We start from the raw sequence: 27636 nt of genomic DNA, 5'->3' as shown, positions 1-27636 counted from the left end.
AGAACAAAGGGGACAATGGGCCAGGGCAGGGCCAACAGAAACATTATGCCAGGTACGTGGAAGGCTCTTGGTGAGCTAAGGAAGACAATGACTATGGAAATGAGTTTCTGCCCAAAGCAGACAGAAACCTATTCCACTAATGGCAAACTAATTCAAACTGTCCCAGTATCTCCTCGGAGCCATTTGCGAGCAATCAGGCAAGCTCCGGAGACGTCATCAGCTATTGTGAAGAAACTGACCAGGTTAGCTTCTTCCTGAGGGCGATTAGCGTGCCTTTTGTCTTTGAAATTGATCAGTGGGAGGAGCCAGCCGGCTTCATTGAAACATGTGCTCTTAAAGATACAGGACCCAGACAAGTGAGAGAGCGATCTTGGGTAGATTTTACTCAGAAGTTCCGATTGAGAGGTTTTGCACAGAGGTTTGGGCTGGAGGAGATTTGAGAACTAAGAAGAAACTCTAAAAACCGATGAAGGGACCACCACAAGGTAGAACTACGGGCCCAACAGGAGAAGCAAGTCTCCACGAACCAGGTGCAGAGGCAGACCGTAACGAACTAGGACCCAAGAAGCCAGAGGGGAGCCTGAAGATTTTGTGTGTTTTTAAACAGACCCATTCAGCTAGGAAGTGCTGAGTATATTTTGTCAGCTTACAGAAACCCCCAATTAGGCTAGGCTTGTTGAGGAGGGGTGGTAAGGGACGGTATATAACAAGCTCTTGTAAAACATTGCTAAAACTGTTTAAAGTAAAGATTTTCGTTGTGCCGTTAGTCCTAGCTCTCACAGACATAATTGCAAGTGTGTGTGTAGATTTCAATTTGGGTTGTGGATTTCATAAACTGGACTTCCTTTTTAACGAATAAATTACTTAATTTGAATTCACCTTGGTTGTTGCCTCGCCTGTTCCCTTATCACTCCCCCTGGCCAAGTCATACTCAAGTGCCAGGACGTAATTCCGCAGTCGAGAATATTTGAGGGGGTCTGGGCGCTTCGAAACGCTCACCCAGGAGGAACCAGCTGGTTCGGGATAAACAGGGATTCCTCCTTCTCTCTCTCTTGTGAAGCAGCCCTAGCGAGGCACTTACAGGGTGGTAGTTTTCGCCACCGACAAGAGAGAGAGTCACACAGGTGTAGGGGGCGGTCAGGATAGCTGGTGTGGCATAAGGACAGGGTCACCGGTCAGGTATAAACGGTGAGCTTTGTTCACTCTCCCTTGTGACGTGGTCCCAGTGTGACGCTTCCGGGTCTTTGATTTCAAATCCTGCAGGGAAGAGACACTCACAGCTATCTGTGACACCCAATTCCAGCCTGTTGTGGGGTAAAAAGAACACCCTTCTACAATCCCGGCTCTAGGTCGCTGTCCGTGTGGAGTTTGCACATTCTCCCCATGTTTGCGTGGGTTTCGCCCCCACAACCCAAAGATGTGCAAGCTAGGTGGATTGACCACGCTAAATTGCCCCTTAATTGGAAAAAATTAATTGGGTACTCTAAATTTATTTTTTAAAAAGCATATAATGCTCAGAAAGTAAAACAATGCACAGTTACAGCAATAAGGACTCAGTGCTCTGAGTGAAGTGGTGACCTCCATGCCTGGCCACTTCTATGAGATGCTTCCCCCTGTGGCCTCGGAGGAGCTGGGGGGAGATAGCTCACTTGTCTCGGCAATGGCCGGCACAGTAGCACAGTGGGGGCAACACGGTAGCACAGTGGTTAGCACTGATGTTCCTGCTGCATGCTCTGGGTCGAACTCAAAAGTTTGCAACCCTAATATGCGTCTCAATTCTGAACTGTGCTCCAAATTTACGTTTACCAAGACGTCACCTCTAAAACATCATCTGTCTATCCTTAGCTCATCCGCCCACCATCCAAACTCTCATTCGTTGCCTTCTCAAGGGTAATTAGGGCCAGAGTTCGATGGCCCTGTCCTTGTAGGGGCGGGGCTGGAAAATGCGACGAGCCGTTCAATAATCTATTGACTTTGATGGGACTGGAAAATCCTGCCGGCGAGAAGCGCCGTAAAATTCTTCCGAAGGGAAGGATAATAAATATTGACCTTGTCAGAAAAACATATCCCAAGAAAGAATTTTAAAAATCCAAAGAATTAACTTTATAATGTCCTCAAGACTGTTCGTCCAAATTGTACCTGACACAATCTCCAACTTATTCAGAAGTTAGCTTCTTGCATCCTTTCCCGTACTAAGGCACAATCCCCCATAACTCCTCTTCTTCCACATCAGGAACAAATCAATATCCAAATAGGTCCAAATTGAATCACTCCAAATTCCACCTTAACAGATTGTAAATCAGCCAAATTCAGGTTCTGTCCAGAATGTATTTGGAATTAACATCCATACATTTACATTTATTGTTTGAATTTACAATGAAATGCATAAAACATAGGGAAGTATAAGCTCACAGGTTAGCAGGGCTGTTCATTTATGCTAGAATAGCAGAGTGAAACATACAATAACGTGTCCTTAATATTTTGCAATTTGCCAACTGACTCGGTCAGGGATTGTGGGCCTCCACGGGGGAGGGGATTTAAAATCATTCTACTGATGAGAATTGTTTAATTCCCTCTCCTGCAGACATCGTATCAGGTTTGTCAGTAAAGTTGATAGAGAGCCTCAAGTACAGGCGAGGATTCTGTCATCACACCTAGATATCTGCAGTTTGTCCCATTCCTGCTGAGGGACTGGCTGCTCTCAGGGACTAATATTTCATGACTGCACAACCAACCTCTCTGTTCCCAGGCACTTCAACGTTTAGGTTTCCTATTTCAGCTGCCAAGATCCCAAGTTCTGTACTTCTCTCCCTAATTTCTCCTCTTCTTCTTAAATCCCAACTTTTTTGACCTGCTTTAATTATTTGCCTTAATACATCAAATGGCTTGGTGTGAAATTTTGTCTGATACATGTCTGTGCATTTCAGTGGGACATTTTGCTGTGTGACAGGTGCAGTATAAATTCAAGCTGCTGTTGCTTTGTGTATATAGGCAAAACTCGTGTTTATAAATTGGCTTGTTTTTGCTCCAAACTTGTCTTTAATGGAGCTTCTTCCGAAACCCGGGAATGTTTATTGTAAGTAGCTGAATTCCTATGGCATTGCAGACAGGATATCAAAAATAAAGATCAAGCAGGGTTAGGGGCCATGGGGAAAGTTGGCTCAAGCCAGAGAAACAGGGTATGATGGAGGAGTTAGTTGTCAAAAGGAAGAGAGACGGGCAGAATTAAAGTGCTAAGGTGGGGAAAGGAAGATGAAGTAAAGGAGATTCAGGAGGGGATATGGTACAGGGTCAAGTGAATATAATAAGAGGGGTGGGGTGGAATAACGGAATAGGTGTGGGCGCAAGTCAAAAGGGGAGGGGGAGAGAAGCAAAGAGAAGAGGAAGCCAGAAGTCCAGAAGCCAGTGTTGAGAGTAGTGAGGTACTGAGGAGGTCGCAGGAGTGTACCGGCAGACAGAAAGGTGGGTTGAAGTATGTCTACTTCAATGCAAATGGCATCCAGAATAAGGTAGGTGAACTTGGAGTGTGGATTGGTCCTTGGGACTATGATGTTGTGGCCATTACGGAGACATGGTTAGAACAGGGACAGGAATGGTTGTTGGAAGTTCCGGGGTATAGATGTTTCAGTAAGAGTAGGGAAGGTGGTAAAAGAGGTGGAGGAGTAGCATTGGGCTGGTTTAGCACCGGGCTAAATCTGCTGGCTTTGAAAGCAGACCAAGGCAGGCCAGCAGCACGGTTCAATTCCCGTACCAGCCTCCCTGAACAGGCGCTGGAATGTGGTGACTCGGGGCTTTTCACAGTAACTTCATTTGAAGCCTACTTGTGACAGTAAGCAATTTTAATTTTCATTTCATTGTTAATCAATGATAGTTTAACGACTGCAGAAAGGCAGTTCGAAGGGGATCTGCCTACTGAGGTAATATGGGCCGAAGTTAGAAATAGGAAAGGAGTGGTCACGTTGTTAGAAGTTTTCTATAGGCCCCCAAATAGTAATAGAGATGTGGAGGAAGAAATTGCAAACAGATTATGGATAGGCGTGGAGGTCTCAGGGTAGTTGTCATGGTGACTTTAACTTTCCAAATATTGATTGGAACCTCTCTAGGTCGAACAGTTCGGATGGGACAGTTTTTGTACAATGTGTGCAGGAGGGTTTCCTGACACAATAAGTGGATAGGCTGACAAGAGGGGGGGCCACATTGGATTTGGTACTGGGTAATGAACTGGGTCAAGTGTTAGATTTGTTTGTGGGAGAGCACTTTGGAGATAGTGACCACAATTTGGTGTCTTTCACTATTGCAATGGAGAGGGATAGGGCCATACGGCAGGGCAAGGTTTATAATTGGGGAGGGGTAATTATGATGCGATTAGGCAAGGATTAGGGGGCATAAGATGGGAACAGAAACTGTCAGGGAAAGGCACAAATGAAAAGTGGTGCTTGTTCAAGGAACAAATACTGCGTGTCCTTGATAGGTATGTCCCTGTCAGGCAGGGAGGAAATGGCCGTGTGAGGGAACCATGGTTCACAAAAGAGGTTGAATGTCTTGTGAAGAGGAAAAAGGAAGCGTATGTAAGGATGAGAAAACCAGGTTCAGTTGGGTCGCTTGAGGGTTACAAGGTAGCAAGGAATGAGCTAAAAAAAAGGGCTTAGGAGAGCTAGGAGGGGGCATGAGAAGTCCTTGGCGGGTCGGATCAAGGAAAACCCCAAGGCTTTTTACTCTTATGTGAGAAATAAAAGAATGACCAGGGTGAGGTTAGGGCCGGTCAACGACAGTAGTGGGAACTTATGCATGAAGTCAGAAGAAATAGGAGAGGCGCTGAATGAATACTTTTCTTCAGTGTTCACCAAAGAGAGGGGCCATGTTTTTGAGGATGAGAGTGTGATACAGGCGGGTAGGCTGGAGGAGGTATATGTTCTGAGGAAGGATGTATTAGCAATTTTGAAAAACCTTAGGGTCGACAAGTCCCCTGGTCCAGATGGGATATATCCAAGGATTCTTTGAGAGTCAAGGGATGAGATTGCAGAGCCTTTGGCTTTGACCTTTGGGTCCTCACTGTCCACGGGATTAGTGCCAGAGGACTGGAGAGTGGCGAATGTTGTTCCTCTGTTCAAGAAAGGGAATAGGAATGACCCTGGTAATTCTAGGCCAGTTAGTCTTACTTCGGTAGTCGGTAAGTTAATGGAAAAGGTCCTGAAGGATAGGATTTATGACCATTTGGAAAGATGCAGCTTAATCGGGGATAGTCAACACGGATTCGTGAAGGGTAAGTCTTGCTTCACAAAATTGATTGAATTCTTTGAGGAGGTAACTAAGTGTGTAGATGAAGGTAGAGCAGTTGATGTCGTATACGTGGATTTTGGTAAGGCATTTGAAAAGGTTCCCCATGGTCGGCTTATGAAGAAAGTAAGGAGGTGTGGGATAGAGGGAAATTTGGCCAATTGGATAAGTAACTGGCTATCACATAGAAGACAGAGTGTGGTGGTGGATGGAAAATGTTCATAATGGAGACCAGTTACCAGCGGTGTACCACAGGGATCAGTGCTGGGTCCTCTGCTATTTGTGATTTTTATAAATGACTTGGAGGAGGGGGCTGAAGGGTGGGTCAGTAAATTTGCTGATGATACCAAGATTGGTGGAGTAGTGGATGAGGTGGAAGGCTGTTGTAGGCTGCAAAGAGACTTTGATAGGATGCAGAGCTGGGCTGAAAAATGGCAGATGGCGTTTAACCCTGATAACCCTGATAACCCTTGACAGAAATCTTTGGATCCTCGCTGTCTTCAGGGGATGTCCCGGAGGACTGGAGAATAGCCAATGTTGTTCCTCTGTTTAAGAAGGGTAGCAAGGATAATCCTGGGAACTACAGGCCGGTGAGCCTTACGTCAGTGGTAGGGAAATTACTGGAGAGAATTCTTAGAGACAGGATCTACTCCCATTTGGAAGCAAATGGACGTATTAGTGAGAGGCAGCACGGTTTTGTGAAGGGGAGGTCGTGTCTCACTAACTTGATAGAGTTTTTCGAGGAGGTCACTAAGATGATTGATGCAGGTAGGGCAGTAGATGTTGTCTATATGGACTTCAGTAAGGCCTTTGACAAGGTCCCTCATGGTAGACCAGTACAAAAGGTGAAGTCACACGGGATCAGGGGTGAACTGGCAAGGTGGATACAGAACTGGCTAGGCCATAGAAGGCAGAGGGTAGCAATGGAGGGATGCTTTTCTAATTGGAGGGCTGTGACCAGTGGTGTTCCACAGGGATCAGTGCTGGGACCTTTGCTCTTTGTAGTATATATAAATGATTTGGAGGAAAATGTAACTGGTCTGATTAGTAAGTTTGCAGACGACACAAAGGTTGGTGGAATTGCGGATAGCGATGAGGACTGTCTGAGGATACAGCAGGATTTAGATTGTCTGGAGACTTGGGCGGAGAGATGGCAGATGGAGTTTAATCCGGACAAATGTGAGGTAATGCATTTTGGAAGGTCTAATGCAGGTAGGGAATATACAGTGAATGGTAGAACCCTCAAGAGTATTGAAAGTCAAAGAGATCTAGGAGTACAGGTCCACAGGTCATTGAAAGGGGCAACACAGGTGGAGAAGGTAGTCAAGAAGGCATACGGCATGCTTGCCTTCATTGGCCGGGGCATTGAGTATAAGAATTGGCAAGTCATGTTGCAGCTGTATAGAACCTTAGTTAGGCCACACTTGGAGTATAGTGTTCAATTCTGGTCGCCACACTACCAGAAGGATGTGGAGGCTTTAGAGAGGGTGCAGAAGAGATTTACCAGAATGTTGCCTGGTATGGAGGGCATAAGCTATGAGGAGCGGTTGAATAAACTCGGTTTGTTCTCACTGGAACGAAGGAGGTTGAGGGGCGACCTGATAGAGGTATACAAAATTATGAGGGGCATAGACAGAGTGGATAGTCAGAGGCTTTTCCCCAGGGTAGAGGGGTCAATTACTAGGGGGCATAGGTTTAAGGTGAGAGGGGCAAGGTTTAGAGTAGATGTACGAGGCAAGTTTTTTACGCAGAGGGTAGTGGGTACCTGGAACTCGCTACCGGAGGAGGTAGTGGAAGCAGGGACGATAGGGACATTTAAGGGGCATCTTGACAAATATATGAATAGGATGGGAATAGAAGGATACGGACCCAGGAAGTGTAGAAGATTGTAGTTTAGTCGGGCAGTATGGTCGGCACGGGCTTGGAGGGCCGAAGGGCCTGTTCCTGTGCTGTACATTTCTTTGTTCTTTGTTCTTTGTTCTAAGTGCAAAGTGATTGATTTTGGTAGTCAAAATTTGAATGCGGATTACAGGGTCAACGGCAGGGTTCTGAGGAATAGAACAGAGAACATAGAAAAATACAGCACAGAACAGGCCCTTCGGCCCACAATGTTGTGCCGAACCTTTGTCCTAGATTAATCATAGATTACCATTGAATTTACAGTGCAGAAGGAGGCCATTCGGCCCATTGAGTCTGCACTGGCTCTTGGAAAGAGCACCCTACCCAAAGTCAACATCTCCACCCAACACGAAGGGCAATTTTGGACACTAAGGGCAATTTATCATGGGCAATCCACCTAACCTGCACATCTTTGGACTGTGGGAGGAAACCGGAGGAAACCCACGCAGACACGGGGAGGATGTGCAGACTCCGCACAGACAGTGACCCAAGCCGGAATCGAACCTGGGACCCTGGAGCTGTGAAGCAATTGTGCTATCCACAATGCTACCGTGCTGCCCTTAAGAACAAATAAATCTACACTATATCATTTTACCATAATCCATGTACCTATCCAATAGCTGCTTGAAGGTCCCTAATGTTTTCGACTCAACTACTTCCACAGGCAGTGCATTCCATGCCCCCACTACTCTCTGGGTAAAGAACCTACCTCTGACATCCCCCCTATATCTTCCACCATTCACCTTAAATTTATGTCCCCTTGTAATGGTTTGTTCCACCCGGGGAAAAAGTCTCTGACTGTCTACTCTATCTATTCCCCTGATCATCTTATAAACCTCTATCAAGTCGCCCCTCGTTCTCTGTTCTAATGAGAAAAGGCCGAACACCCTCAACCTATTCTCGTAAGACCTACTCTCCATTCCAGGCAACATCCTGGTAAATCTCCTTTGCACCTTTTCCAAAGCTTCCACATCCTTCCTAAAATGAGGTGACCAGAACTATACACAGTACTCCAAATGTGGCCTTACCAAAGTTTTGTAAAGCTGCATCATCACCTCACGGCTCTTAAATTCAATCCCTCTGTTAATGAACGCTAGCACACCATAGGCCTTCTTCACAGCTCTATCCACTTGAGTGGCAACTTTCAAAGATGTATGAACATAGACCCCAAGATCTCTCTGCTCCTCCACATTGCCAAGAACTCTACCGTTAACCCTGTATTCTGCATTCATATTTGTCCTTCCAAAATGGACAACCTCATACTTTTCAGGGTTAAACTCCATCTGCCACTTCTCAGCCCAGCTCTGCATCCTATCTATGTCTCTTTGCAGCCGACAACAGCCCTCCTCACTATCCACAACTCCACCAATCTTCGTATCGTCTGCAAATTTACTGACCCACCCTTCAACTCCCTCATCCAAGTCATTAATGAAAATCACAAACAGCAGAGGACTCAGAACTGATCCCTGCGATACGCCACTGGTAATTGGGATCCAGGCTGAATATTTGCCATCCACCACCACTCTCTGACTTCTATCGGTTAGCCAGTTCATTATGCAACTGGACAAATTTCCCACTATCCCATGCCTCCTTACTTTCTGCAGAAGCCTACCATGGGGAACCTTATCAAATGCCTTACTAAAATCCATGTACACTACATCCACTGCTTTACCTTCATCCACATGCTTGGTCACCTCCTCAAAGAATTCAATAAGACTTGTAAGGCAAGACCTATCGCTCACAAATCCGTGCTGACTATCCCTAATCAAGCAGTGTCTTTCCAGATGCTCAGAAATCCTATCCTTCAGTACCCTTTCCATGACTTTTCCTACCACCGAAGTAAGACTAACTGGCCTGTAATTCCCAGGGTTATCCCTCGTCCCTTTTTTGAACAGGGGCACGACATTCGCCACTCTCCAATCCCCTGGTACCACCCCTGTTGACAGTGAGGACGAAAAGATCATTGCCAACGGCTCTGCAATTTCATCTCTTGCTTCCCATAGAATCCTTGGATATATACTGTCAGGCCTGGGGGACTTGTCTATCCTCAAGTTTTTCAAAATGCCAACACATCTTCTTTCCTAACAAGTATTTCCTCGAGCTTACCAGTCTGTTTCACACTGTCCTCTCCAACAATATGGCCCCTCTCATTTGTAAATACAGAAGAAAAGTACTCGTTCAAGACCTCTCCTATCTCTTCAGACTCAATAAACAATCTCCCGCTACTGTCCTTGATCGGACCTACCCTCGCTCTAGCCATTCTCATATTTCTCACATATTTGTAAAAGGCCTTGGGGTTTTCCTTGATCCTACTCGCCAAAGATTGTTCATGCCCTCTCTTAGCTCTCCTAATCCCTTTCTTCAGTTCACTCCTGGCTATCTTGTATCCCTCCAACGCCCTGTCTGAACCTTGTTTCCTCAGCCTTACATAAGTCTCCTTTTTCCTCTTAACAAGACATTCAACCTCTCTTGTCAACCATGGTTCCCTCACTCGACCATCTCTTCCCTGCCTGACAGTGTCATACATATCAAGGACATGTAGTACCTGTTCCTTGAACAATTTCCACATTTCACTTGTGTCCTTCCCTGACAGCCTATGTTCCCAATTTATGCACTTCAATTCTTGTCCGACAACATCGTATTTGCCCTTCCCCCAATTGTAAACCTTGCCCTGTGGCACGCACCTATCCCTCTCCATTACTAAAGTGAAAGTCACAGAATTGTGGTCACTATCTCCAAAATGCTCCCCCACTAACAAATCTATCACTTGCCCTGGTTCATTACCAAGTACTAAATCCAATATTGCCCCTCCTCTGGTCGGACAATCTACATACTGTGTTAGAAAAGCTTCCTGGACACTCTGCACAAACACCACCCCATCCAAACTATTTGATCTAAAGAGTTTCCACTCAATGTTTGGGAAGTTAAAGTCACCCATGACTACTACCCTGTGACTTCTGCACCTTTCCAAAATCTATTTCCCAATCTGTTCCTCCACATCTCTGCTACTATTGGGGGGCCTATAGAAAACTCCTAACAAGGTGACTGCTCCTTTCCTATTTCTGACTTCAACCCATACTACCTCAGTCGGCTGATACTCCTCGAACTGCCTTTCTGCAGCTGTTATACTATAGAACATAGAACATAGAACGATACAGCGCAGTACAGGCCCTTCGGCCCACGATGTTGCACCGACATGGGAAGTCAAAAAACAAAAGCCATCTAACCTACACTATGCAATTATCATCCATATGCTTATCCAATAAACTTTTAAATGCCCTCAATGTTGGCGAGTTCACTACTGTTACAGGTAGGGCATTCCACGGCCTCACCACTCTTTGCGTAAAGAACCTACCTCTGACCTCTGTCCTATATCTATTACCCCTCAGTTTAAGGCTATGTCCCCTCGTGCTAGCCATTTCCATCCGCGGGAGAAGGCTCTCACTGTCCACCCTATCTAACCCCCTGATCATTTTGTATGCCTCTCTATCTCTAATTAACAATGCCACCCCCCACCTCTTTTACCACCCTCCCTAATCTTATTGAAACATCTATAACCAGGGACCTCCAACAACCATTTCTGCCCCTCTTCTATCCAAGTTTCCGTGATGGCCACTACATCGTAGTCCCAAGTACCGATCCATGCCTTAAGTTCACCCACCTTATTCCTGATGCTTCTTGCGTTGAAGTATACACACTTCAACCCATCTCCGTGCCTGCAAGTACTCTCCTTTGTCAGTGTTCCCTTCCCCACTGCCTCATTACATGCTTTGGCGTCCTGAATATCGGCTACCTTAGTTGCTGGACTACAAATCCGGTTCCCATTCCCCAGCCAAATTAGTTTAAACCCTCCCGAAGAGTACTAGAAAACCTCCCTCCCAGGATATTGGTGCCCCTCTGGTTCAGATGCAACCCGTCCTGCTTGTCCAGGTCCCACCTTCCCCAGAATGCGCTCCAATTATCCAAATACCTGAAGCCCTCCCTCCTACACCATTCCTGCAGCCACGTGTTCAGCTGCACTCTCTCCCTATTCCTAGCCTCGTTATCACGTGGCACCGGCAACAAACCAGAGATGACAACTCTGTCTGTCCTGGCTTTTAACATCCAGCCTAACTCCCTAAACTCATTTATTACCTCCACACTCCTTTTCCTACCTACGTCGTTGGTACCAATGTGCACCACAACTTCTGGCTGCTCCCCCTCCCCCTTAAGGATCCGGAAGACACGATCCGAGACATCCCTGGCACCCGGGAGGCAACATACCTTCCGGGAGTCTCGCTCGCGACCACAGAATCTCCTGTCTATTCCCCTAACCATTGAATCTCCTACAACTATTGCTTTTCTATTCTCCCCCCTTCCCTTCTGAGCCCCAGAGCCAGACTCCGTGCCAGAGACCTGACCGCTAGGGCCTTCCCCCGGTAGGTCATCCCCCACAACAGCATCCAAAACGGTATACTTGTTTTGAAGGGGAACGGCCACGAGGGATCCCTGCACTGTCTGACTGTTTTTTTTTCACCTGATTGTAACCTTTGTCCTGTACCTTGGGTGTGGTTACCTCCCTGTAACTCTTCTCTATCACCCCCTCTGCCTCCCGGATGATCCGAAGTTCATCCAGCTTCAGCTCCAGTTCCCTAACACGGTCTTTGAGGAGCTGGAGTTGGGTGCACTTCCTGCAGGTATAGTCAGCGGGGACACCGGTGGTATCCCTCACCACCCACATCCTACAGGAGGAGCATGTAACTGGCTTAGCCTCCATCCCCTCTTACCTTACAGAATATAGCTGCCCTGTGGACCAACTGGATCTCCGCCCTCCGACTCTGCTCTCAGTCAGCTGCACTCTCTGTAAACTCCTGGCTCTCTTCTCACTCTTTGTGGAAATGTCGGAAACAAAATGAAAGGAGCACCTTACTCCCTCCTCACCTAACTCCCTCAATCACCAAACTCTCACTATAGCACTCAAATGCACCAAATTCAGCACTCCCTCAGTCACCAAACTCTCACTATAGCACTCAAATGCACCAAATTCAGCACTCCCCCAGTCACCAAACTCTCACTATAGCACTCAAATGCACCAAATTCAGCACTCAGTGCAAACGAATGTGGAGGAACAGAGAGATCTTGGGGTTCATGTCCACAGATCTCTGAAGGTTGCCACTCAAGTGGATAGAGCCGTGAAGAAGGCCTATAGTGTGTTAGCGTTTATTAACAGGGGGCTTGAGTTTAAGAGCCACGGGGCTATGCTGCAACTATACATGACCCTGGTGAGATTGTGTGCAGTTCTGGTCACCTCACTATAAGAAGGATGTGGAAGCATTGGAAAGGATGCAAAGGAGATTTACCAGGATGCTGCCTGGTTTGCAGGATAGGTCTTATGAGGAAAGGTTGAGGGAGCTAGGGCTTTTCTCTTTGGAGCGGACAAGGATGAGAGGCAACTTAATAGAGGTTTATAAGATGATGAGGGTGATAGATAGAGTGGACGTTCAGAGACTATTTCCTCGAGTGGATGTAGCTGTTACAAGGGGGCATAACTATAAGGTTCAGGATGGGAGATATAGGAGGAATGTCCGAGGTAGGTTCTTTCCTCAGAGAGTGGTTACGGTGTGGAATGGACTGCCTGCTGTGATAGTGGAGTCGGACACTTTAGGAACTTTCAAGCAGTTATTGGATAGGCATATGGAGCACACCAGAATGACAGGGAGTGGGATAGCTTGATCTTGGTTTCGGACAATGCTCGGCACAACATCGAGGGCCGAAGGGCCTGTTCTGTGCTGTACTGTTCTATGGTCTATGAAATGGAGAAAAGAGAGAGGGAATGGGGAGAAAGTTTGAGGAGAACAGGAGAGATAACAGGATGGGGTGAAGGAGAGGCGGAGAGCCTTGAGGGAAAGGGGAGATGGAGTGAGAGATAGGGAAATGCTTTTAGCAGAAGGAAGGGTGGAGGCATGGGAAGGTGACAAGGACAAAAGGGACAGAAGGAAGGTAGGGACGAGAGCTATTTTGACTATTTTAGTGCATTGGCATCTCTGCTTCTATGCGAGATCCTCAGCAACGATGCCCTTTGCACGCTGATCAGGGTGCCATCATTCAATCTCCAACAAAGATGGTCAAAGAAAAATATGGTTTCATCAATTACAGCTCTTCCAGATGATGAGAAGGTAAGCAGAATAATTGAAAGAAGTAATAGTTGCATTCGAATTTGCTTGGATGAGCACAGAGATTATGACTGATAAATTCCAACAAATGGAATTCCTAATAGTACAATAGGGCTGCCACGTAACATCAGTTGTTGCAAAAGTTACATAATATGAGCTTCATTGCATCACCTTGTCAGATGGACAGCAGCAGCACTTGATGCTATGGACATACTTAAAATTATCACTGCCCAGCAACGATGCTTAGTTTTCAGAAAGTGGCTCACATAGATCCATAGAATTCTTACAGTGCAGAAGGAGGCCATTCGGCCCATCGAGCCTGCACCAACCCTCTGAAAGAGCACCCTATCTAAGCCCATAGTCATGGGATGCACTTAGAGGACAGACCAGGTGGAAGTCACATTGGAAGATTTTGTTATGATGGGTTTGTCTTTGGATTTGTTAGCTTCCTAATCTTGCTGGATGCAATTGTCTTTGTTCAAAAACATTTAGTTAGATGCTAACTATTTACAGAGGTTAAATAAGGCAAACATATTGCTGGAGCTGCGATGCCATTGTGACATCTCAGTGAGTGACACCATTGTGACTTTCTTTTTGCACATGCCCTCATTTACTCTTCACAGATGTTTTTCTTTGGTCCCATTATCATCTTGTGAAAGGTTATTGAAGAAGGTGAATGAAATTTTCTGTTAAGTTTCATTTTCTCCCTTTCCCCTTCCTCTTCGATTTACTTACTGTCCTGTGGGTGTTAAATCTTTGACTGGAATGTGACTTTTGAGTCAGTCTAGTGTTTTGGTCAACTGTGGAAGCTATCATCAGTGGCCTGCATTCTGTTTGCATTAAGGACCCAGACATGAACATCCAGCAGGGTCCTCCTTAGCTATCACAAGTGAGAACTCCCAACAGATTTTTCTTTCCCGAACCAAGGAGTCAGCAACCTTTATACCTGAAGATCAATTTTGAAGAAATTTGCCTGAAATGCAATCTGCTCAAAGCTGTAAGACCAAAATTTTTTTTAAAAGATGTATTAAGAAACTAAAACAAATTAAAGTGGTAAAACTATTTGTCAAGAGTCTAAGCAAAATCTTGAAGTTACCGGATGCTGTAAACAGACAATTACCATTGTTCTTCAGGATGCGAAAAAAAGGGAAATGCTGAAAAGTTTACTGATGTTGTATCTGACTTGAGTCTTAATACAATATTTAGCATGCCTTTTGTCTTTCTAAATTCTAGAAATCAACTAGCAAAGGCTTCTTTCATTTCATAGGGTCTTTTACATCGAGTCGTTCACAGCAGAGAAGGAGGCCATTCAGCCCAGTGAGACTAAGGGCAGGATTGTCCGTTTAGGAGACTACGTTCTCCTGCTGGAGTAGAATTGCTCCTGGTCTGTGCTGACACTTGGAGCGGCGCTCAGTTGGAATTACCTCTCCCTTCCCTTGCAATGTTATGTATGGTGGGAAGCTCCATAATCCCACTATCAGGTCAGTGAAGACCAGGCGGCTGGCTTCCTCTCCCCACAATATGAATCTTGCACACCCATGCCCCCCCCCCCCCCACCGCATGCATACATGAGGGTGACTCGACCCCCCCGTGATTCCCCACCAGCCTCCCATCAGCGACCCCCCCTCCCCATCAAAACCCCGCATCAGGCTCCCATATCAGAGATCTCCCCACATATCAGAGAATCTCATATCAGGGACCCACCATATCAGAGACCCCTATATCAGTACCCCCCCCCCCCCCCCCCATATCAGAGATCCTTATTTCAGAGTCTCCGCCCGTCAGTCACCCTTGCCTGGAAGCTAAAGAGCAGCCCAGGCAGAAACTGAAAAATCACTGCTTTTTCACGTACCTGTTCCTTACAACTGCTGCCTCAGATAGAAGTGTGGAAAGCAGCAGCTGTTACTTTATAGAAAATCAAAACATATCTCAAGGCTTTAAGCCCCCTCATAACCTTTGGTCTGCAAGGCTTCTATTTGCTTTCAAAGAGAAATAGCTTTTAGTAAGCTGTAATTGGTAGCGTAACAGCTTCCAGACAGCCAGGTATCTGGATTGTTTATTTTCATTACCCTTCACGCTTTAATGCATTTCAGTACCCTGAGGGCAGCACGGTAGCACAGTGGTTAGTACTGTTGCTTCATAGCGGCAGGGACCCAGGTTTGATTTCCAGCTTAGGTCACTGTCTGTGTGGAGGCTGCACATTCTCCCCATGTCTGCGTGGGTTTCCTCCGGGTGCTCCGGTTTCCCCCCATAAGTCCCGAAAGACGTGCTTGTTAGGTGAATTGGACATTCTGAATTCTCCCTCAGTGTACCCGAACGGTGCCGGAATGCGGGGACTAGGGAATTTTCACAGTAATGTCATTGCAGTGTTGATGTAAGCCTACTTGTGACACTAATAAAGATTATCATTATTATTATGATGTGATAATGTGTATAAACATCGAGCTATGATTGTCAAGTCTTCACCACATCAAAAGCTGAGAAGAGGAAGTGAAAACACATATCTCCTAAATGTTTATAAACATTGAGGTTAGCTTCAGCGAGCTACACACCCCATGCCGGCAGGCACCTGGAGCATCAGAATGGGTGCTGATCCGTTTTTTTCCTGACATGTGATTCACCGCCACATCGGGAACTCCTTTACCTGTGGTGGACAGCAGAAAATCCACCCCAATGGATATATTGCATTTTTTAAAAGAAACTTTTAATTGATACATTTGCCTTTAAAAAAAAAATTTAAGCAGTGGAAAATGCGGCGAAACAACCTCCCTATATTTTTTGAATATGATTCTAATTTTCACTCTAACGAGGGCACTTTTTCCAATCACAATATTTACGAACATAGAACGTACAAAATAGGAGCAGAAATAGGCCGTTCAACCCCTTGAGCCTGTTTGACCATTCAATGAGATCATGGGTGATCTGTTTGTGTTTTGAATTCCACATTCCCACCTATTCCCGGTAACCTTTGATTCCCTTGCCTAACAAGAATCTCTTGAACACTATCTTCCATCTTACAAATATTCAATGACCCCGCCTCCACTGCCTTCTGAGGCAGAGAGTTCCCGAGTCACACAACCCTCTGAGAGAAAAAACATTCTCCTCATCTCTGCCCTAAAAGGGTGGCCCCTAATTTTAAAACTGCTCCTGTTAGTTCCGGAAAAAGCTGGTGCTATCAACCATGAAACAAAACTTGACTAACCAATCAGGATCTGTTTGTTCACCAAGGTAGTGTTTCTTTCTCTTTATTCTTTTACAGGATGCGATGCCACTGGCTGGGCCAGCATCTGTTGCCCATCCCTAACTCTCCTTGAGAACGTGATACTGAGTTGCCTTCCTGAACCACTGACGTCCATGTTGAATAGCTGCACCCACAGTGCTGTGCGAGTTCCAGGATTTTGCCCCAGCTAGCAGCAGCGATATAGTTCTAAGTCAGGAGCGTGCGTGACTTGGAGGTGGATCCTGCAGGGGTGCTTTATCATGCATATGCTTCCCTTGTCCTAATTGGTAGAGATTGTGGATTTGGTGAAGGAGCCTTGGTGAATTCACAGAATAGAATCCCTACAGTGCAGAAGGAGGCCATTCAGCCCATCGGGCCTGCACCGGCCCTCTGAAAAACATCCCACCCAGACCCACTACCCCGCCCTATCCCCATATCCCCACATAATCTGAACATCCCTAGATACGAAGGGGCAATTTAGCATGGCCAATCCACCTAACCTGCACATCTTTCGACTGCGGGAGGAAACTGGAGCACCCGGAGGAAACCCACGCAGACACGTGGAGAACGTACGAACTCCACACAGTCACCCAAGGCCGGAAATGAGCCCGGGCCTCTGGCACTGTGGTGTAACCGTGCTAACGACTGTGCCACCATGCTGCAGTACATCATGTAGATATTCTGTCACTGTGCCTCAGGCCTCTCCTATTAATAGCAGTTTCTCGATCCTGCTGAATTAGTAATGTATATTTTCTGTACTTTCCATGTTGATGGCCGGAATACTCTGGCTGTTTGCTAACAGCAGGATTCTCTGGTCCCACAGGCAGCGCACCCCCTCCGTGGATTTCCTGGCGCGGTGTGGTGCCTTCAATGGGAAATCCCACTAATAGCGGGGACAGCAAAGAATCCCACCGCCAGCAAACCGCGCGCAGCCTGCCGTTGCCGAGACACACTCAGCTGAGAGGCTGGGTATTCAGATTCGTTTCTAAAGCATTCTGCCACTCACACATCCAGTACTATGCTAACCCCGTTCATGTTATCTAAATCAATTCGAGGCATTTTGTGTAATCTTGTGCCCTCCCCCCGTGATGCATTTGGTGGAGGGGGTCATTTAGCCAGGTGAGAACGTGGTTGGTGGGGAACCTGTCACCTTCTCATCTCCACCCTGAATAGGTCCCTGGCAGCAAAGCCCATGGATGGCCTTCTCACTCTGCCTGCAATTGAGGCCCTTTAGGTGGCATTTAATGCCCACTTAAGGGCTTATTACACTGCTGCTGGTATTAACGCAATGGCGGGAGGGGGACTTGCCTTGTGGGGAGAGCAACAAACAAACCCTGGTGAGTTTGCTTGAGGATTATGGTAGTGGGGGAGTGATGGTTCCTCATTAAAAGGCTCTGGTTTCCTCTCACAAATCCCGAAAGACGTGCTGTTAGATAATTTGGACATTCTGAATTCTTCCTCAGTGTACCCGGACAGGCGCCGGAATTTGGCGACTCGGGGCTTTTCGCAGTAACTTTAGTGCAGTGTTAATGTCAGCTTATTTGTAACACTAATAAAGATTATTATTATTCTTCTGTCACTAAACGTTGATCCACATGTCGTCTCCATGCAACATTGTCTCGGGTTTGCACTGTGTAGGACATTGGACCTGTTTGTGTTAAGGTGGTGGCAGGAATCAACTTTTCACTTGTGGTATAATTTCTTGCCAGAACTTCTTGACCCTGGCAAAAGACATGACACTTCGACTAGCTCTCCCGCCATATGACCTGATCCTGCTGCTTTTTCTCGACAATTTATTTTGTCTTGGGTGGTTTTAGCAAATCGAATGCTGTGCGTGGTTGACATTTAACCATGAGCAACGGTGGAGAGACTTGGGCTGTTGAGTGCGCAGTATTGCTGTACGTCAGCAGGAATTGACTCAAGCGTTTAGACAATGAACCTTGTTCTTTTGTTACCTTTAGACAATGTTCCATCATCTGTACAAAATGTCTTGCCAGGGTGGCAGGGTGATAAGGAGCAGACCGGATGTGTTAAATTCTTTTCTCCTTCAAGTCGTTCATGAACTCTTTATATATGAACTGCAGTCCATTAGCATGGGCAGCACGGTAGCATAGTGGCTAGCACAGTTGCTTCACAGCTCCAGGGTCCCAGGTTCAATTCCTGGCTTGGGTCTGTGCAGAGTCTGCACGTTCTCCCCATGTCTGCATGGGTATCCTCCGGGTGCTCCGGTTTCCTCCCACAGTCCAAAGATGTGCAGGTTAGGTAGATTGGTCATGATAAATTGCCCTTTGTGTCCAAAAAAGGTTAGCTGGGGTTACTGGGTTACAGGGTGAAGGTGTGGGCTTAAGTAGGGTGCTCTTTCCAAGAGCCGGTGCAGACACGATGGGCTGAATGGCCTCCTTCTGCACTGTAAATTCTATTCTATTCTATGATTCTATGATTATTGCTCAACAGTTGTTAAGGGTAACTTAACCTGCTGAAGATTTACCCAATCGCTCAATTATTTCATCAGATGACGTTGTCTTCATGATGGCAGCTTCAGGCCATTTCAAGTGAGCATCGACTCGGAATGAGAAACATGAGCCATTCCAACAGTCCTGTGTAATCAACATGTGCCCTTTGCCTGGCCTCTTCTGGCCATTCCCATGGGTGCAACATGACTAATGGTGGAAGATTTCACACTTTAGCTCAAGATGAACACATTCCCATTTACTCATCGATTTCGGCACCTAGTCCCGGCCACCAAAAATTGTTCCTGGCTTTCCTTACAATACTACAGTGGCCTTCGTGTAATTTGTTTAATACACATTTTCTGAATAAAGGTAAAATTATGACTCTCATTCAACCTGTCTGCATGGTTAACACAAGTCTTCGGGTGGACTATGGCTTTAACTTAGGGTTTGCGCCTGAAGTCTTGCCTCGAAGCACCGTGTTCATAATCTCTGACAGTACTGGGTCATTTCTGGTATGCTTTTTCACTTGTCCAGCGGTTACAGGAGTGTTATCTACTTGCTCAATGTAGAAAATGTTTCCACATGAACTGCTTTCAACAAACTATTTGTAAAGGTAGTTGGGAGAGTCCATCTGCATTTCCATGAAGGTTTGACGGTCGATTCTTGATTTTACATGTGTGTGCTGACAAGAGCAATGCCCACCTCTGCATTAATCCCGGTATGATGTACAAAAATCATCGTTAGCGGACATTGGTCCGCCAATAAAATGAATTTCCTCCCATTCCTCCCAATTGGGAGAACCATTTTATTCCAAAAATGATTCCTCAGACTTTTTTCTCTATCCGTGCATAATTACTTTTGGCTTTATTTAAGTCCTTGATGCAAAGGCTATTGGCTTCTCTTAACCTGTGGGCATTACATAGGAAACCGCTGCCCCAATCCCATAATGTGATGTGTCACATGCCAGTTGCAGGGGTAAGTTTGGATCAAAATGTGTCAGGGCTTCTGGAATGGTGCCTCTTTGGATTGCATGAATGCTCCCTCACGTTGATCCTCCCATGTCCACTATTTATTTGGACACAGATTGTGCAAGGGTTTTAGAATAGTCACCACATTAGGGACAAACCTTCTGTAGTAATTTTGAAAGATCAAAGTTGGTTAACATTTTGAGGTGTGGGTGCCTTGATAATCGCTTTGACTTTTGAAGGCGACTTATATAGTCTCTTGGGGTTGACCCAGATATTCAATTGAAGATTGGAAAAATTCACATTTGCCTTTACGGACTCTTAATCCATAATCTTCTAATCTCTGGAGTGTGGCATCTAGGTTGCGGAGATATTCTTCCTCATTCTTCACAGTAACAAAGATGTCAACTAAGTAACACTGGATTCTGTCTAATGCGCTTAAGATTTGATCCATAGCTTGTTGGAACAATGATTTGATTTGACTTAATTTGACTTATTATTGTCACATGTATTGGTATACGGTGAAAAGTATTGTTTCTTGCATGCTGTACAAACAATGCATACCGTACATCGGGAAGGAAGGAGAGACTGCAGAATATAATGTTACAGTCATAATAATAACATTAATAATTGCTTATTGTCACAAGTACACTTCAATTAAGTTACTGTGAAAAGCCCCTTCATAGCTAGGGTGTAGAGAAAAGATCAACTTAATACGAGGTAGGTCCATTCAAGTCTGATGGCAGTAGGGAAGAAGCTGTTCTTGAGGCGGTTGGTACGTGACCTCAAACTTTGGTATCTTTTTCCTGACGGAAGAAGGTGGAAGAGAGTATGTCCGGGTGCGTGGGGTCTTTAATTATGCTGGCTGCCTTTCCGAGGCAGCGGAAATTGCAGACAGAGTCAATGGTTGGGAGGCTGGTTTGTGTGATGGACTGGGCTATAGTCACGACCTTTTGTAGTTTCCTGCAGTCTTGGGCAGAGCAGGCTCCATACCAAGCTGTGATACAACCAGAAAGAATGTTTTCTATGGTTCATCTGTAAAGGTTGGTGAGAGTTAATGCTAGTGCTCAATTGATGCCAAATATTAATTTTTTGCACAATCATCAATAACTGTCTTGAATCTTGATCCACATGCGTTTGAAGATATTTTGACTGAGATCGGTTTTACTGAAGTGTTAGCCTCCAGCCAACCCAGCGAATAGGCCATCAATCAGGAAAGAGGGTATTGCTCTGCACACAGTACAGGATTAATAGTGACTTTAAAATCACCACAAATCTGTGTTTTTTCAACACGGGTACAAAGAGCTGGATAACGCAGTGGGCTAGACCAGGCATTGTCAAACTCGGGGGCGCGACCCGCGGCTGGGTCGCGGGCAAGTGTCGGGAGGGTCGCGGAGCCATCCGTCGTGGCGCTCCCGATCGCGCAAATCTGCGCGCAACAGCTGCAGCAGCCAGCTGTTAAGAACGCCGGCTGCAAGTGGCCTCCAAAATGGCCGCGAACATGTAAAAAAAATGTGGCCGCACTGCGCATGGGTGCCAGATCATCGCCGCGGATGCGCAAAACTATGCGCATGCACGCCGATGATCGGGCATGCATGCGCAGTGCGGCCGCTTTTTTTTTAGACGGTCGCAGCTTTTTGTTTTACAAGTTTGGGAGGGGGGGGGTTATTCATTTTATTCATTTATTTGATTCATTTAATTTTTATTTTTAAAATTTATTATATTCATTTAAAAAAATTTTTTTTTTACAAGTTGGGGGGGGGGTTTGATAAAATTTTAGAGGCAAAGAATGCAGAACTTTGGACAGTTGGAGACTCCATACTTTCCGACACCGGAAGGCTTCACCTTCATCCAACAGATTCCATTGGAGGAGCGTGTACGAGGGCTAAAGGGACCCAAAACCATTTCCTCCATTTTTGTCAGCAGCAAACAAGGTAAGAGAAAATGGTGGGTCGCGCAGGTCAGCCGGTGTGGGCCGCGAAGGTCAGCCGGCGTGGGTCGCGAAGGTCGGCCGGGTTGGGTCCCAAAGGTTGGCCGGTTGGTAAAAATGGGTCCCCGGAAAAAAAGTTTGAAGAACACTGGGTGAGACAGCTGGTTTGTAACGCAGAACACAGCAGCACAGGTTCAATTCCCGTGTCAGCTTACCCGAACAGGTGCCGGAATGTGGCAACTAGGGGCTTTTCCAGTAACTTCATAATTGTGACAATAAAAGGTTATTATTATTATTATTATGGACATAATCTTTATTATTGTCACAAGTAGGGTTACATTAACACCGCAATGAAGTTATTGTGAAAATCCCCTAGTCGCCACATTCTGGTGCCCATTCTGGTACACAGAGGGAGAATTCAGAATGTCCAATTCACCTCACAAGCACATCTTTCGGGAATTTTGGGAGGAAACCGGAGCACCCAGAGGAAACCCACGCGGACACAAGGAGAACGTGCAGACTCCGCACAGACCATGAACCAAACCGGGAATCGAACCTGGAACCCTGGCTCTGTGAAGCAACAGTGCTAACCACTGTGCTACTGTGCCGCCCAATCACTCACATTAACGGGTTCAAGGACTCCCGCTCTGACCAGCCGTTCTAATTCTGCCTCTACCTTGGGCCGATTGCGTACGGTACTGATCTAGACTTTAGCCTGACTTTCTTCCTCGATCTACAGCTTTACTGAGATACCCTTCATGCTTCCCAGCTCACCGTTGAAGCCAATGGCATGTTTCTGCAAGATTGGGTGGGCTTGATTTGGAAGCTGTCGTGAGATTTACCTCGGCCCAATTTAATCTGATTTAACTCTACCAGATTCCTAAGGAGGTTGAATGTTTACTTCCCCGATTATGCTCAGGAATGTTGGAACTTTTATATCTGCTGTTATTTTGTTAGCTTGAACAAAATAGTCTAATAATTCTGTATACAAGCTTCATTGCTCGATATTCTCATCAAACAGTCCCACCACGCCAAGAGCTCCTGCCATTTTTCTCTATGGAAGGACCTGCATGCGTACCATGTGCCACGACCTTTTGGCACTATCTTGCTTCATTTCTCTCCTTAAAGGGAAACACTAAAACACTATGAATACACAACAGCAGAGGTGCGCAAAATAGGCTGTAATGGACTGGCTACTTGGTGTACACACAACCGATTTTCCTTGTTAGACAATCTTGTGGGGGATATAATGGGTGGTCAATTCACTACAGCCCATTTTACCCTCAAGTTAGATTTCATTTCATTGGGACAGAAATGACTCTTTATGATGTGATCGTATCAGCTGGTCTCAAATTCATCACTCTGTTAATTTAATATTAACTGGTTTGTTTTAAATAGGTTCCACAAAAATGGGTGGCCAAATATTGGATTAGAACAGCGAACTTAATCTAGATCCCTTTGTTCCCATACAAACCTCTGTGTGCTCATCACCTGGTGGTAAAAGGAGGGGGACGTGATATATGGGCAGGGGGAGAAGGGCAGCACAGTAGCACAAGTGAATAGCACTGTGGCTTCACAGCGCCAGAGTCCCAGGTTCGATTCTCCGCTGGGTCACTGTCTGTGCGGAGTCTGCACGTTTTCCCCGGGCAGGAATCTCCCGCAAATGGCCAGATGGCCCAACGCCAGCGCCAAGAGCGGCGCAAACCACTCTGGCGTTGGGACGACCAGAAGGTGCGGAGTCCTCCGCACTTCCAGGGGCTAGGCCGGCGGCGGAGGAGTTGGCGCCGCGCCAAACAGCGCCAAAGGGCCGGAGCGAGTTGGCGCATGGGAAGAACCGCCGGCGTGGATCCGCGCATGCACAGACCAGCCGGCGTGTTTACTGCGCATGCGCAGGGGGGGGATTCCTCTCCGCGCCATCCATGGTGGAACCCTACAGAGGCCAGTGCGAAAGGAAAGAGTGCCCCCACGGCACAGGCCTGCCCGCAGATCAGTGGACCCTGATGGCGGGCCAGGCCACCGTGGGCCCCCCCCCAGGGCCAGATCCCCCCCGCGCCCTTACTTAGCCAGCCTGCAAGCCAGGTCCCGCCATGATGGACCATGTCCATTTCACACTGGCGGGAATAGCCAGGAAACAACGGGCACTCGGGCCATCAGGGCCTGGAGAATTCCTGGGGGGGGGGGGGGGGTGGCGCTGCCAACGGTTCCCGACCGGCGCGGCGTAAAACCCACCCCAGCCCGAAAAACGGCACCGGAGAACACGGCAGCCAGCGTCGGAGCAGCGGGGTGGGATTCGCTCCGCCCCCCGAGAATTCTCCGACTCAGCGGGGAGTCGGAGAACCCCGCCCCCAGCGTCTGCGTGAGTTTCCCCCGGGTGCTCCTGTTTCCTCCCACAGTCCAAAGACGTCCAGGTTAGGTGGATTGGCCATGATAAATTGCCCTTAGTGACCAAAAAGTGTCAGAGCGGTTATTGGGCTACGGGGATAGGGTGGAAGTGAGGGCTTAAGTGGGTAGATGCTGACTCGATGGGCCGAATGGCCTCCTTCTGCACTGTATGTTCTATGTTCTCTCTTGTTTCCAAACAGCAACCGAGTCCCAGACAACCACAGCAAACCTCTGTGTGCTCATCGCCTGGTGGTGAAAGGAGGAGGAAGTGACATATGGGTAGGGGGAGAAGGGAGGTGGCACGGGAGTGTCATTGCTGCTACACAGGATGGAAACCACTGTGGAATGCAAAACAACCTAGATAGCATTTCACAAATGAGAGATTGACAGCACTGACAGATATTCCCCCAAACCTGTGTAAAGCAAGGCAGGTAGCAATAAGGTCAGGGACACCTGAAACCACACATGGCAATAACAAGCAAGATTATTAGACTGATTCTGAGTGACCCCATGGGTCTGGTTGTTGACCTAATAATTAGGTGGTGTTTGTAATGTTGAGTGTCTATAGATAGCCCTGCGTCTCAGTTCATAGACACGAGGATCTAATCAACACCAGCGGTGATAATGTCCCTCCATATCTAACAGCTCTCTCATCATTCAGAAATGTGAAGCTTTTGTGCGGAGGTCTAGGCTGTTTAATAAAAAAAGGTTACTAGAAAGGTTGAAAGACTCTGGAAAATTATCACCTTCAAATAAAACTCAGGACAGCTGGCATGTAATGCAGGGTATAGTGGATACTGTTCAGTGCAAAACAAGGCATGAATAAACGTTAGCAGTTTATGTTATGTAATGAACCGCAAGAAGAAATGTTTGTGGGAGTTTGGACTATTCTCATAAATTCTTCTGAAGTGTCAAGATATTATTATGCTTTATAGTATCTGTGGTTCACCCATTACTGCTGCAGAATGTATAATTGGAGTTGATTATAGTTCCCGTGGTTTAAATGGAGTTGGCTTGTAGTCCGATGTGAGAATTGTAGGAATACTGCCCAGAAGGTACTGTGTCTGATAATAAAATTCCAAGGCCCCTCTGTCCCTCTACACTTCTCAACAGCCAACCATTTATTGTGTATTCCCTTGCCTTGTTTATCCTTGCCAAATGCATTACTGCACCCTTGTCTGGATTGAATTCCATTTACCACTTTTCTACCCACTTGGTTAGACCCATTGATGTCTTCCTGCAGTCCCCAGTTTCATTCCTCATTAGCAACCATACAGACAATTTTACGATCATCTGCTTAGCTCTTAATCATATCCCCTACATTGAAGTCCAAATCATTGATAAATATAATGAACAGCAAGAAGCTGAGCCCTGTGGAACCCCACTGGAAACAGCTTTCCAATCACAAAAGCACCTTTGCTTCTGGCTCATGAACAAATTTTGAAGCAACTTGCCACTTTTCCGTGGGTCCCAAGAGCTTTTACTTTATTGATCAGTGTCCCACGTGGGATATTGGGGTGAATTCTCTGCCACGTGTTCCTTGGCGACACTCTGCCACTGGCAGCGGAAATCTCTGTTCCTACTGCCGGCCAATGGGATTTGCCATTGTGGCCACCCCATGCTGCCAGGAAACCTGTGGGCAGGAGTGTGCTGCCAATGGAATGGCGAATCCCGCTGGTGGAGAATTCACCCATTGGGCAGGATTCTCCGCCGGCGGGATGCTCTATTTTGCCGGGGGTTTCCCGATGGCGTGGGGCTGCCCCACAATGGGAAATCCCATTTAACGGCCGGCGTAATGGAGCATCCCGCCGGCGGGTTGAGGCAGAAAGGTGGCGCGGTGGGGGGAGAATCCAGCCCATTATCTTTCCCTCTTTGGCCTCATGCTCCAATCAAACTCAATGGAAACTTCAGGAATAATGGACCAAATTTGCTGCTCCCAATCCACGATTAAAATGAATGGGTGGAAAATTGTTGGCCATGGATTGCGGATGCATGAAGCAATATTTTATATTTAATTCACAGAATCACAGAATGAGTTCTTACAGTACAGAATGAGGCTATTTGGCCCATCATGTCTGCACCGGCTCTCCGAATGAGCATCACGTCTGAGTGCTATTCCCCTGCCTTTTCCCCGTACCCCGCACATTGTTTCTATTCAAATAATCATCTAATGCCCTCTTGACAGCCTTGATTGAACCTGCCTCCACCACAATTCCATGCAGTGCATTCCAGACCCAAACCATTTGTTGTGTGAAAAAGTTTCCCTCACATCACATTTGTTTCTTTCGCAAATTACTTTAAATCTGTGCCCTCTCATTCCTGATCCTTTTACAAGCGGGAACAGTTTCTCGCTATTTATTCTGTCCTACCCCCTCGTGGTTTTGAACATCTCTGTCAAATCGTCTCTCAGCCTCTTTCTCCAAGCAGAACAGACCCAATCTCTCCAATCTATCCACATAACTGAAGTTTCTTATCCCCGGAACCTCTTCTGCACTCTCTACAATCTGTTCACATCCTTCCTATAGTGTGGTGCCCAGAACACAAATGTACATAATATTCCAGCTGAGGTCTAACTGGTGTGTTGCTCTTTTTCATGGAATACTATCCCACGAGCGTCACCAATAATGTTGCCAATCGGCACCGGAGTAATGCCGCCAATTAATAATGATGCTCTTTAGAGTCGCCAGGTATCGAATGATACCACCACAGGGCTTTACCGGATATCGATCAAAGGACCACACAACCATTTAGTCAATTCAAGTTCAAAAATGGTTTATTTACACACAAGGATTACTTCGACATGCAACACAAAACACTACAAGTTAAACTACACCTAACAACTACAATAACCCACACTTAACTTCAGGGCAACCGGCTCTATGCAGATGAACAAGGCCTTTGTTCGGATCTTGCGTGGCTGGGTGGAAGAAGTGGCTTTGTTTCTGCTGGGCTCATCCATCTGGTAGTGATTGTTGGTCTTGAACTTGTCTTCTGGTCATAATGCTACACTTGGTTTTAGGCGTAGGCCGGGGCCAAGAGAGACCGAACACATGGCTGTATCTCTTCTTATCCCTCTGGGATTTTGCGCTCTTTGGGGCGTTCCTTAGCTTTGGACCCAATAATTCGACAGACTTCGATCACTGCCTTCGATTTTGACCAATAAAGGGGCGGGTGCCTTGATGGCTGGGTGTGTCCTGAGCAGTCATTGACCTTGGCTGTTTGGGCTTTCTTAGCAAAGGGAGTGGCGCTGGTTAGTCTGCATCTATGTCGGTTACCTGAGTACAGTCCTTTTGTTCTGGGGAAATGGGCCCATTAGAATGCAAACGAGAGGGGGTTTCGATCGCGTCTAGCTATCTGG

At 46.6% G+C, this 27636-nt stretch overlaps 1 long non-coding RNA gene across 4 annotated transcripts in view; it reads left to right on the top strand.

Moving 5' to 3' along the window:
- The window catches only part of LOC140424829 (uncharacterized), a 312594-nt gene that overhangs the window by 107252 nt on the left and 177706 nt on the right, over positions 1–27636 (top strand). Inside the window, exons 3-4 of one of the 4 annotated variants that reach the window (XR_011947699.1) lie at positions 14596–14809; positions 16588–18132. The exons of 2 other annotated variants lie outside the window; for them this stretch is intronic. This is a non-coding gene — a long non-coding RNA (uncharacterized lncRNA). Of the gene's footprint in view, positions 1–14595; positions 14810–16587; positions 18133–27636 lie in introns of those variants that run through there. One more of the 4 variants, XR_011947697.1, reaches the window with a different exon arrangement.

Source organism: Scyliorhinus torazame, chromosome 6, assembly GCF_047496885.1.
Source record: "Scyliorhinus torazame isolate Kashiwa2021f chromosome 6, sScyTor2.1, whole genome shotgun sequence".
Taxonomy (NCBI): Eukaryota; Metazoa; Chordata; class Chondrichthyes; order Carcharhiniformes; family Scyliorhinidae; genus Scyliorhinus; species Scyliorhinus torazame.
This window is presented reverse-complemented; position numbering and strand designations above follow the sequence as displayed.